Raw genomic sequence first — 16317 nt, forward strand, 5'->3', positions numbered from 1 at the left:
TGTGGATGAACTTAGACTTAGGTTGATACTCATTTTGAATATTTAGCAGCGCTGTACCCCACTGGTGTTAAACTCGTTGTCAACCAATGATTCCCACTGCTACAGCAACACTACTTGTGATACCTCATAGACAAAATATTTGCTCAGTGTTATCAGACGAAAAACCTGACACAAACTGTGTGAAGTTTGTTTTACAACCTTCGTACCTGGATAATGGGCTTCTTCCTATTTGAGATGTAAACATTGCTGATTGAGACGATTTAAGACGAAACACAATTCCTTCAGCTACGACAATGTTTAAAGAAATCGTCTTAACGACACTAAATCGTGGTTTGTGAATCGTTTACCGGCCGTACTCTGCCGCATTCCGCTGGCTGGAAGGCAAAAAGCTTTCTGACAATTTTCACAGAAGAAAACGGGGATGAAATGTCTCCCACTGGAAGGTCATGTTGTTTTATTAAAATGATTACAAAATCAGGTAAAACGAACAATGAGGTAGACAATATAAGCACATTACTGTTGTCAGTATGATGTTCAAATGGCTCTGAGCACTATGGGACTCAACTGCTGTGGTCATTAGTCCCCTAGAACTTAGAACTACTTAAACCTAACTAACCTAAGGACATCACACACATCCATGCCCGAGGCAGGATTCGAACCTGCGACCGTAGCAGTCGCACGGTTCCGGACTGCGCGCCTAGAACCGCGAGACCACCGCGGCCGGCCAGTATGATGTTGCACTGACCAGGGCCAGTGCTGATAAAGGGCCCGTTTAGGTCAGGCATATTGTATACAGAAATGGAAGAGAGAGCTCCACTAAAGTCTAGAATCCGTATGCACTACATACACACAAAAATTATTGTTACAGTGTACTTATTGAGCCTAAAGAGTAAATTGCATATTTTCCGGCGAGAAAGAGCACTGGCAAACAGTCTTCGCTACTTTAGGTTACTTAAACTGGTGTCACTCTGAGCTAGAATTTATGGTCAGCGACTAAACGTAAGGACAATGAGTCGGATGCGTGTTTTGCAACTGTGAAATATTTTCCTACATTATAGAAGCGAATATTAAATTTGAAGTAATATTGCGAAAATTTTGAACTTGGATAGCTTAGAATGAAAATCTTTATGTTTTTAGAAAAGGAAAACGATTGAGTTTCTAAAACATTCTCTGTCTTACACAACTTGAAACAGGTCACGTCGATCAAATCATATGTAATAACTGACAGCGACGTATATCGGAATGTAGCAAGATCCTCTTGGCTTTTGGTTTAGCAGCGTTCGACAGCCATTTCTACGCGCAAGTTAATGAAGAAGGCAGCGAGTTTTTGTTATCAAGTACGGACTTCATCAGTTACTTTCAGTTTTAATGTAACCTACGAGTAATTGCTGATGTTTGATATTAACATGGAAAGGATTCCGTAGACAGGGATAGAATCTGTTCTTGGGCAACTACTTCAATAATGACGAAAAGGCTTTAAATGATCTTCAAGCACATGTGTTCCAGCAGCGGTATGAAGAAAATGATAGTAATAATTATGGTAATAATCGAATTATCCGGTAACTTCACACTTCAGAGGGGATTTTCCCAAACTAAGAAATTTCCGGAATTAGTGAAAATTTCAAAATGGCTTCACATCGAGGCTACGATGCCTGGAAGAGTCTTTACATCTTGCTGACATGAGAATAGCATAATCTCGGCGTCAGAAGCTTGCTTCTACTTAACCATTCAATAAACTGGCATTTTTTCCACGGTGACTAATTTTGTAGGCTAAGCACATCATCCGTTACGGCAAACTCATGGGGCTGGGAAATGTGGCCACAATGGTCTGGTGGAGCGAACTATCACAAGTGCAGTGGGTGGGTTCAGGGATTTACTTTTAAGAGGCACATACAGATTTACTTTACCTGTGGTAACCTCAAGAAAAAGATGTTATAATCCAGAATCCGCGTTAAACGTCACGTTCCTTCATTCCCAACTTGGTAGAGCCGATTTACTTTGGGAAATGACATAGGTGCAGGTCACGGTAAACAGAAATACTGTCGTCAGTAAACTTACTTACACTTTTATTTTATTTGATGAACCGATAGCCATTTTACTTGTACTTGATTGAACTACAGACGTTGAAAAATTTGGTGCTGCTCTGTGATTCGAATTCGTATCTCCTCTTTCGAGGATCTGAATCTCTCGGAACAGCATAGTTCGATCATTTCGTTCCTTTTTCCATGACTGCAATCTTCTCTAGGTCTCCTCCAAAGGTAAGTATGTGGATCCGATTCCTGGTACAGTACAAAAATATTCATAATTTCATTTCAAGCCCTATCACTTGCACACCAGCCTGGTAGTGAAAATTAACGTGCATTTAAATGTGTGTTCCTGTGTTGCCAACAATTGCTAATCAAACACACACACATCTTACTGTTGGTGAGTAATCAATTGATACTGAGGCTACATTCGTGGACGATAAAGAAGAACGTTGGGAGTGAGGTTCGACTGTATCACCAGGCACAAACATTTGTATCCTTATTTTGGATTCAAACACTTAACAGCTGGGAAGGAAAACCGATACGTAACATTTGATTTTACGTAGTTAACAATCCGATTACGTGTTGGGTTCGTATCTCCATCACAGAACTTCCCATCATGAGCTTCATGGCTGGTCAGATGGCTCTGAGCACTATGGGACTTAACATCTTTGGTAATCAGTCCCCTTGAACTTAGAACTACTTAAACCTAACTAACCTAAGGACATCACACACATCCATGCCCGAACCTGCGACCGTAGCAGTCGTGCGGTTCCGGACTGCGCGCCTAGAACCACGAGACCACCGCGCCCGGCCACGAGCTTCATATTTAAACACATACACACTTTGTTACTTCTGAATCGAGGTATATTAGACATCTTCCGTGGTTAGTTAACAGTGATGAAAGGGTCTTAATAGGGGTCCCTGTTTATTACAAAAACTGTCGTCTTTTATTTTCGAATTCAGATTTGGTTACTGATATTTGCGAAAATTCCGGTAATTCATGACTCATCACAGCTACTCAGCAATATGATTAGATTAGTACTTGTTCCATAGATCATGAATAAGACTTTTCGTAATGACGTGGAATATGTCATTTTAATGAAAGGTTTCTTTACATACCACTATTCAATTTCTTTGCAACAATTTTTTACTCTCTCCCTCTCTCTCTCATTCTTTTTTATTTTTATCTCTTTCTCTCTATCTCTCTCTCTCTCTCTCTCTCTCTCTCTCTCTCTCTCTCTCTCTCTCTCTTTCTCTCGCTCGCTCTCTTATTCTGTCTCTCTCTCTCTCTCTCTCTCTCTCTCTCTCTCTCTCTCTCACTCACTCACTCTCGCACACACACACACACACACATTCTCTTTTTATTTTTCTTTGTTTGTTGTGCTCGACTATCGGCGAGACACAAAAACGTCCGGCAATAAATTTCTTAGTTTTGAGAACAGTTACAAAAGAAATATAAAAATAAATATAAAAATAAATATGACAGTTACTGATTTATGACGCTTAGTTCGCAGTCAGTTCTGAGTATTATTAGTAACTACGGTCCAGTCAGTAAGCCTAGTTACAGAAATGCGAATCAGACGCATTACGTATTCCAGGCCATAGCAGCCGCGTCTTTGAGACGGCAGCTATGGTCACTTCCTAGCCCACTGTAGGATCACATCAGTTCGTATTCTTCCTACTGGTACTGTAATTAAGATTAGGCAACAAGGCAAGGTATATTTGGCAACACTGTGATCGAAGAGTTACTTCCTGATGTGCACAGAATTAAGCCTCAAAATTCACTTGATTTTTCCTTTCATTTCCACTGAGTAATTTATGTTATTATCGCTTGTGGTGTAACAGGAGATTGTAAATTTACGATTTTCAGCCCAAGAAAGTCGTTGCACGTGGAAATCGCAACTAATCTCATCCTTTAAATGGCGGTTTACGAGTTCTAGCCACTGTTGGCGTCGTTGGAGGAAGGCTCAACACACACTTCTTTTCTAGCTCTGTGGTGACGTACTGACTTGTGACAAACAGTTTGTTATAATTTGCAGTTCCAGTCTCGCTGACTGTAACGTTTGTATCCTTTCTGTGACAACGCTATTTTAGTCAGCATGCCCTGGGTTTGAATCCATATGCAGAACCAGGCGGCTTTCGTGTCGTTAGAAGTTCATACACATTCTCAACTAGCTGCTCGTGAATAACTTATTTTTCAATGACATTTTGTGAAAATAATAATAAGTACGGTATGTTACTTTGAAGAAGAAATCATGAATACTACGATCTTACTACGTGTATTATCTATCTGACGTAATAATGAGAGTGGTAACTTTCAGGTATTTCATTTATTGCAATAAATGTGAGCTTACAAGCCTTATGGTCAGTCTTATGTGTGATAAGGTGTTCCCTGATATTTGTAGTATAATGGTATTACTTTACATCTTGAGTTATTGCGATACAGAGCAGTTTTTTCTAGTGGTGACTTGTTGGAACCATTTTCAACAGTCAAACGACTGGATAGGTTAAAGTTAGATATAGTGGGAATTAGTGAAGTTCGGTGGCAGGAGGAACAAGACTTCTGATCAGCTGAATACAGGGTTATAAATATAAAATCAAATAGGGGTAATGCAGGAGTAGTTTTTATAATGAATAAAAAAATAGGAGTGTGGGTAAGCTACTACAAAAAGCATAGTGAACGTATTATAGTGGCCAAGATAGACACGAAACCCATGCCTACCACAGTAGTACTAGTTTATGTGCCAACTAGCTCTGCAGATGACGAAGAAAGTGAAGAAATTTATGATGAGATAAAAGAAATTATTCAGGTAGTGAAGGGTGACGAAAATTTAATAGTCACAGGTGACTGGAATTCGATAGTAGGAAAAAAGAGAGAAGGAAACATAGAAGGTGAATATGGATTGGGGCAAAGAAATGAAAGAGGAAGTCGTGTGTTAGAATTTTGCACAGAGCATAACTTAATCATAGGTAACACTTGGTTCAAGAATCATAAAAGAAGATTGTATACATGGAAGAATCCTGGAGATACTAAAAGGTATCAGATAGAATATATATTGGTAAGACAGAGATTTAAAAAACAGGTTTTAAATTGTAGGACATTTCCAGGGGCAGATGTGGACTCTGACCACAATCTATTGGTTATGAACTGTAGATTAAAACTGAAGAAATTAGAAAAAGGTGGAAATTTAAGGAGATGGGACCTGGATAAACTGACTAAACCAGAGGTTGTACAGAGTTTTAGTGAGAGCATAAGGAAACAATTGACAGGAAGGGGGGAAAGAAATACAGTAGAAGACGAATGGGTAGCTCTGAGGGATCATGTAGTGAAGGCAGCAGAGGATCAAGTAGGTAAAAAGACGAGGGCTAGTAGAAGTCCTTGGGTAACCGAAGAAATATTGAATTTAATTGATGAAAGGGGAAAATATAAAAATGCAGTACATGAAGCAGACAAAAAGGAATACAAATGTCTCAAAAATAAGATCGACAGGAAGTGCAAAATGCTAAGCAGGAATGGCGAGAGGACAAATGTAATGATGTAGAAGCTTATCTCACTAGGGGTAAGATAGATACTACCTACAGGAAAATTAAAGAGACCTTTGGAGAGAAGAGAACCACTTGTATGAACATCAAGAGATCAGATGGAAACCCAGTTCTAAGCAATGAAGGGAAAGCAGAAAGGTGGAAGGAGTATATAGAGGGTCTATACAAGGGCGATGTACTTGAGGACAATTTTATGGAAATGGAACAGGACGTAGATGAAGATGAAATGGGAGATACGACACTACGTGAACAGTTTGACAGAGCACTTAAAGACCTGAGTCGAAATATGGCCCGGGAGTAGAGAACATTCCATTAGAACTACTGACGGCCTTGGGAGAGCCAGTCCTGACAAAACTCTACCATCTGGTGAGCAAGATGTACGAGACAGGCGAAATACCCTCAGACTTCAAGAAGAATATAGTAATTCCAATCCCAAAGAAATCAGGTGTTGACAGATGTGAAAATTACCGAACTATCAGTTTAATAAGTCACAGCTGCAAAATACTAACACGAATTCTTTACAGATGAATGGAAGAACTAGTAGAAGCCGACCTCGGGGAATATCAGTTTGGATTCCGTAGAAATGTTGGAACACGTGAGGCAATACTGACCCTACGACTTATCTTAGAAGCTAGATTAAGGATGGGCAAACCTATATTTCTAGCATTTGTAGACTTAGAGAGAGCTTTTGACAATGTTGACTGGAATACTCTCTTTCAAATTCTGAAGGTGGCAGGGTTAAAATACAGGGAGCGAGAGGCTATTTTTACAATTTGTACAGAAACCAGATGCCAGTTATAAGAGTCGAAGGGCATGAAAATTGAATCAGTGGTTGGGAAGGGAGTGAGACAGGGTTGTAGCCTCTCCCCGATGTTATTCAATCTGTATATTAAGAAAGTAGTAAAAGAAACAAAACAAAAATTTCGAGTAGGTATTAAAATCCAGGGAGAAGAAATAAAAACTTTGAGGTTCGCCGATGACATTGTAATTCTGTCAGAGACAGCAAAGGACTTGGGAGAGCACTTGAATGGAATGGACACTGTCTTCAAAGGAGGATATAAGATGAACATCAACAAAAGCAGAATGAGGATAATGGAATGTAGTTGAATTAAATCGGGTAATGCTGAGGGAATTAGATTAGGAAATGAGACACTTAAAGTAGTAAAGGAATTTTGCTATTTTGGGAGCAAAATAACTGATGATGGTCGAAGTAGAGAGGATATAAAATGTAGACTGGCAATGGCAAGGAAAGCGTTTCTGAGAAGGAGAAATTTTTTAACATCGAGTATAGATTTAAGTGTCAGGAAGTCGTTTCTGAAAGTATTTGTATGGAGTGTAGCCATGTATGGAAGTGAAACATGGACAACAAATAGTTTGGACAAGAAGTGAATAGAAGATTTCGAAATGTGGTGCTACAGAAGAATGTTGAAGATTACGTGGGTACATCACGTAACTAATGAGGAGGTATTGAATAGGATTGGGGAGAAGAGAAGTTTGTGCCCCAACTTGACTAGCAGAAGGGAACGGTTGGTAGGACATGTCATGAGGCATCAAGGGATCACAAATTTGGCATTGGAGGGCAGCGTGGAGGGTAAAAATCGCATAGGGAGACCAAGAGATGAATACACTAAGCAGATTCAGAAGGATGTAGGTTGCATTAGGTACTGGGAGATGAAGGAGCATGCACAGGATAGATTAGCATGGAGAGCTGCATCAAACCAGTCTCAGGATTGAAGACCCCAACAACAACAACATTAAGTCATTCTATGGCATGCAGAGGATAGTAAAGTGCGAAAATTGACAGAAAATACGTAAATGTGAGGAAAATACAACAAAAATGAGGGCACTCACATACTTGCCTGTGTGCATGAAAATCGGTCCAGTCCTTCACCAGTGTGATTCATAACTGATGGTGAATACTATCAATGCTGTGTCGATTTAAGTCCTGCACTATACACCTTGTTCCACGTAAAGTTTTGAATTGTAAGCCTTAAAAATTAGACACAATGCCCAGAGATTTGGAGGCTGGAGGTCAGGATGACAAACACCAACAAGACCAAAACAGTTATCATGTATCTGGGTACAATATGGGGAGTGAATTCTGTTGGTTTCTTCGAAAACAGAACACTGAAATATTTGCTAACTCATCACTGTTGAACATGAGATTAAATGTAGAGCTCCTCGCCTTCAGACAGCTGTTTTGGAACACTCCATACTGCTTCAAACTCATCCTGTTTCCATATGTTGTGATGTGTTCCCCATTTTTGTCAATAATGAACACCATCTCTGTCTCTTATTTTTACCACCCTGTGTGTTGTGGGAGCTGTACACCCTACACCACACAATGTCCAACTCTCTGTGACAGCCAGTGGATCTAAAAGTGGTAATCTAGCCTTAACATCTGACATAGATCTCGAAGTATGATACGAAAAGAGCTGTAGTCAAACACTGTGTTGATGTGTTACAACAAAAAAGACTCTATGAAAGTGCTTAGAAAACTAGACACACAGGAACCCTCTACTGTGATTGATAGTCTGCATGACGTGATCATCTTCCAGTATAGGCGACAGAATTTTACACATGTCTGTGAAAGCGACTTTGATCATTGTCCACCTGTTTTAATGGACCAATACTTGTGTATTTAATGGAGTCACCACATATGCTCGATGTCAGCATGCAGATAGTGTTTCTTTCCAATGTATTGGAAGAGAGAGGCACAGAGAAATCTTATAGCCAACTCTGTCAAATGACGTTAGCAACATTTTATAGGTCCTAGCTTTACTCTGCGTGAGCTTACAAAACAACGAGGAGAGAGAGATAGAGAAAGAGACAGACAGACAGAGGGATGTGAATTGTAGCTAGCTGTTGAATGTCAAAATAACTGTGTCTTTTTTCCCAAAACGTAAATAGGTAGCTTGAAATATACTGGTCTTCACTGATAATTAATGCTTATGAAATTCATGTAATAAACACGTGCATGGCAATTTATTTACAAGACATGCACACACTAACGTTGATGGGGAGGAATGCTCTCAACTACCCCAATTTGTCCATCAAACTGAATAAAATCGGTTTTATCTGTGCTTGTAGAAATATGACTGCTTTATTATCATCACAAATGCGTGTTTTTTTTTATTTATTATTAGCTGGTTGCTTGTTATGGGTAAGTTGACGTTAGATACCACTTTTACACAGAAAATTTCTGTCACACAAGGCTTATAGCAGAGATCATTAGGAAGATTGAATGTTTTTGAAGATTAAAGTCCTCGCTTTTACTAAGATGACTATCTCGAAATAACATAAGACATCCGGCCATGATCGGTAGTGGAACTTTTCGGTTTATTTGTGAGCTGTTATCGATTTTATACGTGGTAATGTAGAAGATATATATGAGTAGCTAGCACATGTATCAGATATATCGTTTTAAAGCTCTGACCCTCCGACCTTAGCAGTTTGCTCAACTGTCATCGATTACAATATCGTAGATCAAGTTCATAGTTTTACCTCGCTGGCCGTTGTAACCGAGCGGTTCTAGGCGCTTCAGTCTGGAAACGCGCGACCGCTATGGTAGCACGTTCGAATCCTGCCTCGGACATGGATGTGTGTGATGTCCTTAGGCTAGTTAGGTATACGTAGTTCTGAGTTCTAGGGGACTGATGACCTCAGATGTTAAGTCCCATAGTGCTCAGACCAATTTGAACCATTTTTTTTAGTTTGACCCAGTTCGGATTAGCGGGCGGGGGGGGGGGGGGGGAATGAGAATTGTAGCTAGCTGTTAAGTGTAATAATGATCGTTTATTTTTGTTGTGTTCTAATAGCTAGCATAAAAGCCGCTGGCCTGAATTGATGTTTGTGCATCTGAAATGTGTGTAATAACCCCATACATGACAGCAGCGACGACAGCAGCCGCTGTTCACGAAAACCACCACCTTTTCCTACCACGAGACGTAGCCAAACCCAATAGCATACTGTTGGCCGTTATTTTCCTAGAAATACGTTTGGTTTCTACAGACCTGAAACAGTATATCATTGTCAACCCAACATCCAGTAAAGCAGAGCACCTGCAATGGGAGTCCTTTGTGTCCCATCAACGACAGGTTAGAACAAGCCTGAAAAATTGCCACCCCTAGCTTCAGGTTGAGGGGAGGAAGGACTTAAAAGTAGGACGGCAGGTAAGACTAGTTCTAAGCTACATAGTACATACCTGCACGTCGAGGTGAAGACACATGCAGTGTCCTCGTGGTAAGTCTTTTTTCCATAATTACTAATTGCTCTTACAGTGTTTCTTCTTCTTGTAGAATTAGGCCTACATGACTTATAACGTAAGATAGTCGTTGCTACTGTGGCTTTTTAATAGCTCTTTGTTTGTGAGAGGAGTACATCTCGTTCCTTCTACGACACACTGGCACCACACACAAAAAACTCGTCTTTCCACCCCGGAATGTGTATTGTTTACTGTGGTGTTATTTGAACCTACAGCATTACATTATTGAGAAAGATGGCTACTCACCATAGTTTGTGGAATCTGCTAGTTGCATGTATGTTTAAGAACTTTTGGATGTCGTTAATGGCTTATTTTGTAGAACGTTCAATACAGGATTCAATGTTCTTGCTTAAATATTGATAATTCGTATTATAGGTGTGAGTTTACACTTGCTTAGTTGAATATTGTATTTGTTTTAGTACTATATTCGTTTATATGCACCTTTTCCATTAGAGTATTCGTTTTAAAAGCGTAAGAATACATGCTTTACCTGATGTGACATGAGGTCTTTCGATATGTTATTTGTTGGAGCAATCATAAGAATCATACCTGGGGAGAGAGTTTACACTTATTTAACTGGATATTTCATTGATTTTAGTAACATATGCAATATATGCGCTGTTGTTGTCACAGAATTCGCTTTAAAGGCGTGAGACAAAAGCCTTCAGGCAATGTGAGGTAAGTCTGTCGGTACAGTATTTGTTGATGGTAATACTTCATGCAGCAAAAGAGTGTTCGTGTTTATTCAGTCACTTTTTTCAAAATAAATGAGCTGCAACTACAGCAGTTGACCAGTTGAGCTGTTAAGAACAATGTAGGCAGAGACGCATTGTGTTACTCCATCAGGAACAGGTGGCCTGTGTAAAATTCCTCCACCGCTTGTACAACGGGAATGCCTCCCTTCATCACCAACATCCCACAATGGTGGTGTGGCTGCGTTTTCTTTTCGGAGCAGGTTTGAATCACCCACAGATGTACCAAAAGCTCTGCACAAAGCATTTTACCTGGGTGCAGATTCCTAAATAACAGAGATAATGACGACATTCTGTGAGGCAAGCATCCTTCCGCAGTATATGAGAACACACACACACAAAGCTATTATTCAGTACAGGGAAGCATATTATCTGCCAGACAGCCTTCACATAATTTACCTGAAGAAGTAGAATAAATGTGAGTGGCGACAGGTTATAACCACAATCAGTGGCACAGAAGAGTGTGTGCAGACAGGAGCAGAGAAGGTGGATGTGAACACAATCAGCTGACTGGCATAAGGAACTGTGTGTATTTCAGATACCAGTAGTTTGTGAATGTCGCAACCAGCCAACAATAGTTTTTGAATGTTTTATTTGACTTCCATAACCGGTTTCAGGTTTCCATGCCCATCTTCAGACAGCTAATATTTTCAGTATATAAATGTTTTGGTCAACAGCATGTCGTCTGCTCCACAATATGTTCCAGTAGATGGTGGTTAGTTTTGTTGTGATCGATGTGGTTTTCTAGCTCGATGTCTTTGTTCCTGAATTCCACCTCAACGCACATATTGTGAATAAGTAATTGTGGCATACTTCACAATATTCTTAAAGCGCCTGTTGAGCATTGCACATGTTTTATATACTTGATGTTTTTCTTTACAACTCAAAGATTATCACTAAGCACAGATAGAAAGATCGTAGTAGCTTTGTTAAATGATTCACACGACGTGCCATCGACTCATACGATGTGTTATTCACTGTCTCTCAAATACTCACGAGCGATATAGTCTATAAGCCATTGGGAATCGTAGCACGGTAGAACACCACGTGAATTCACAGCCGCTTTTATGTATTCGGTACCTTTATTTGAATAAACAGTCGAAAACGGCCTTTTAGACCGAAATAAACAGTGTTACAAGGATCACGTCTTCACAAAAGTACAGAGTTTGTGGGAAAATATCAAGTTCATTCAAAACCGTTCTATTCAATAACAGCGGAAGAGCAGTTTACTACGGCAGAAAAAAACAAATATATACGTTTTTAGACATAAATTAATCATGCTTTGAAGGTGACTACAATTTAGTACGCTCGTAAATCTGCATCACTGACGCTTCTCTCGTGCCACGCGTTTTACACTGCGATTTACAGTTAAGCGTAACTACAGTGCTAGGCTTCTTGTCCACAGCTTATGAGTTTCTCTGACATATATGAAGAACACAGACACAGTTTCAGGTCAAAAAACAGTCGTGCGCCTACGCGTCCTGACAAAAATGTCCTGTTTAATACGACGCCTTTTTTCCGCAACGAAACGGCACATATGTTTCATTGAGAAAAATTATTTACCGATGACTTCTGCATTACTGAAGTTTCCATACTGGCTTGAAATTTACATTTTTATCAATGTCTGGAAACATTCTAGCACTGCTTTTCTCCCTTTTCCATAATCATTTAAAAGCAGTGAGATCCTGGGACTACCATGTATTTGATGCTATGCGTTTGTGATGTATTACTGACTTTCATAAACTATAGATAATATTTCTCTATGGCTGTCGATTACGTAGATAAGAATAACCTGTTCTTAAATGAATAGAACTATTGGTTTCGCCAGTCCTCAAATAAAGAAGTGACCGGCTTCAATTGTTTCTCAGCACCACTTACCTTGACTACATATTCACAGTAGCGCTGAGTAAAGAGCCTATATTATTCATATATTTTTATCTGTCTCCTCTGCTTCGTGTGTGCATTGGCTACCCTTTTTGCCTCTAGACTCAAAATTATGCAACAGTTCTTTACATTTCCTTGCACTGCATTGCAGTACTCCGTACACTAAGGATAAATCTTGTGCCGTGGTTAATATATAAATATCAAAACAAATGTACACAGAGAGTTAATGGTTGGGTGGGAGTGGAGTGAGAGAGAGGATTATCTAGTACTTCTCCAATAGCTACAGTTACCTATAGAAGCAACGTTTGTCTGAATGGAAAGGTGGGTCAACTAAATGGAATATACCTGTTAAATATTTTAGACAATGTTATTGACTCTTTCGCAGTTGGCACAAGTAACCCAGGAAACTACGATGCTGAAAGAAGAGAGACTATGAAGCTCAATGAACTGAAATTGAAATCAACTAAAATATAAAAGAAAAATAGAGACTGACATTTTCAAGCGATCCGAAAATTTTTGGATGGTCCCTTATTGTAATCCTGTAGCTAACGTTTATTCTGTAGTTGAATAGTCAACCGAAATTTTTAGGCTGAGAAAGAAGAGGATATTCCATTTGCATGTAGTAACTGGAAAGACGTAGAAATGAGACTGACGAGCTACTTAACGTAAGAAATGGGAAAAATCTGTAGTCTAGGTATTAGTTCAGAGATGCAGAAATGTTACACAATGTAAGGTCACTGTAAAATTGTAATTTATAACTGGTGATAATTTACATCTAGTGATTTATACACAACTTTACAATGGCAGTATCCAAATAAGTTTTTTGAAGGGATTAATGACGTATTGAAACTAGTGGAATGAGACGCTTCCAGTTGTGTATTTAAAATGAGATGGTCTTTTATGTACTTAAGGAATTTAGTGCAATATCTATTCGTTAATTACTTCCTAAAGAAAAGGAAAGATAGAAAAGGATGAGTTTCAGTATGTTCCTAGTCGCTAAATCAGTAGAGGAATGACAGTGAAATTATATTTTAAAACTAAAACTGAAATATTTGGACAAGTCTTGGAATGGTATATGTAGAATTAGCATAATAGGTTTCCATGGGGTACTAAAACGTATTTGGTGTCTGATACAGCAGCTCTAAGAAGTTTCTAAAAAAGCTGAGGAAATCCCATGAGTGGTTTAGAATAAAATAAAAGTTAATTACGGGTATGCAACAAACTGGAGCAGTCGCAACATGTGTGATGCAAATGTTCGGCAAGATCTCTGGTGTCAGTCTTCTGGCTACACTTCTGTTGTTGTCATTACTTTACGACTCTTAATCATTTTTCAAGTCATTTCATCGACTTTAGTTGGCTGAAAATTTTACGTTGCTAGGGAGACTTGACTCACGTGGTCACATCCATATTTAGACAGTGGCCCGGTGATGAAATTGATAAGACTATAACTTTAACATCAAAAATGACTTTTGTCATCTTTACAGGTCATTATTAAATCACCTGTGTAGGACTGTAGATGATAAATAGTGTGAAAACGTAGTACATCTTTTCAGATTTAACTACTTCTAACTTAGATCCACATTTAAGACTAATATTGTTTTAATACAGATATTACCTTACCTGTATATTTAGGCGGTCCCAATATATAGTAACTGAAAATTTATTACTCATTTTCTTGAGAACTCATTTACTTTGAGGTCCTAGATATTTACATGTATCTCCCTCATATTGGAGTTACTTATAGCTCATAAAATACAAGATCCAGAATTTAATAAACATTTGATGACACAAAAAATGCTTCTACCGTGTGGCCCACTGCTTACTAAAGACATTTCATTCAAGATCTTCAATGGATTATAATTAACAGCCACACAGTTGCTAAATACAGGTACATTAAACCTCGACCAGTGTTTTGACGATTTATAACTGTCTCCTTCAGAAGATATTGTAATTACTGACAAGGACGATATTGTGTGTAGAACAGGGATAATAACATTCCAATAACCACAATTACTGGAAACGTTCAAAAAAAATTTTAGTGAAACACACTCAAGTACAATTATATTATCTATAGGCACTTTGTAAGTCGTTGGTTGTGTCTAGTATATGTCGACCACTTAATTACTATTTAAAATACATTATGTAAAACTAGTAGCCATCTGCTGAAAAGCTGTATCTTAAAATTTTTCAAAATATCACATATATGACTCTGGATACAACAAAATATGGACGCCATTTGAAATATTTGTAGAAAACTGGTTTTAAATATAAATGGTCGCATCGGATCCTATAGAGCGTAAATATGTGACGATAGCTGAATAGTAGACGCACTAGCCTTGAATCACCTCTGGTTGCTGGCTCCTCTGCGCGTACTTTATGCACGTAGCTGCAAGGAGCACCATGTATAATTTCACTAGTACAAGTTATTAGCAGTATTAACATATTAATTAATTAGTTGCAAAGAGGGAGAGGAGAGAGGGTAAAAAGTGTGGCATTTAAGTCATATAACTTATTAAGAGCCCACAGGCTCAGGTAAACAGTGCAGAGTCTTTCCAAATGTGCAAATGTTAAGCACCTGTGCGTGAATACTCAACTGTAACTAGCCTGAGCCTCGAAAGAAAACCGCTTCAACGAATGGCATCACTGTACAAGAGCAGCAACACTAGACGTATCCAGATGACTCCAGTTACACTGGACTACTGTAGAAGGACATACTGCAACGGAGAAAGTGCATATATTAAAAGACGAATGCAAAGTGAGAAAAGAGAAAGAGGGTAGGAGGTACCTCCTCACTAGTTACGTGATCTATCCATCTAATCTTCAGCATTCCTCTTTAGCACCACATTTCGAAAGCTTCTATTCTCTTCTTGTCGAAGCTACTTATTGTCCATGTGTCACTTCCATACATGGTTACACACCATACAAATACTTTCAGAAAAGACTTCCTGATCTTAAATCTATACTCGATATTAACAAATTTCTCTTCTTCCGATACACTTTCCTTGCCACAGCCAGTCTAAATTAGACACCCTCTCTACTTCGACCATCATGAGTCATTCCGCTCCCCAAATAGCAAAATTTGTCTACTACATTAAGTGTCTCATTTATCAATCTAATTACCTCAGCACCACCTGATTTAATTTGATTACTTTTTACCATCCTCGTTTTGCTTTCGTTGATGTTCAACTTATAGCCTCTCTTCAAGACACTATCCGTTTCGTTCAACTGCTCTTTTAGGTCCTTTACTATATCTGACAGAATTACAATGTCATCGGCAAACCTGAAAGTTTTTATTTCTTTTTATTTCTGGATTTTAATTACTTCTCCAAATTTTATTTTGTTTCCTTTACTGCTTATTCAATACACCGACTAAATAACATCGGGGACAGGCTAAAACCCTGTTTCACTCCCTCCTCAAAAGCTGCTTCCCTTTTATGCCCTTCGACTCTTATAACTGCCATCTGGTTTCTGTACAAATTGTAAATAGCTTTACGCTCACTGTACTTTATCCCTGATACCTTCAGTATTTGTAAGAGAGTATTCCAATCAACATTGTGAAAAACATTCTCTAATCTACAAATGCTACAAACGTCGGTTTGCCTTTCCTTAATCTATCTTCTAAGTTAAATCGTAGGTTCAGTATTGCCTCACGTGTTCCAAGATTTCAACGCAATCCACCAAAGTAATATGTGGTAAATCGATAGGAAGTTTTCATCTCGACGAGGTGATGCTAACATACTGTTTCCGTTTGGTTACATGAAGATTTGTTGATCGCATAATGAGAGAGGCGAGATACTGTATAAAGTGATTTATTCTCTATCTTTAACAATGCTTTGAGAAATTCAGG

Source organism: Schistocerca gregaria, chromosome 2 (genome assembly GCF_023897955.1).
Source record: "Schistocerca gregaria isolate iqSchGreg1 chromosome 2, iqSchGreg1.2, whole genome shotgun sequence".
In the NCBI taxonomy this organism is placed as follows: domain Eukaryota; kingdom Metazoa; phylum Arthropoda; class Insecta; order Orthoptera; family Acrididae; genus Schistocerca; species Schistocerca gregaria.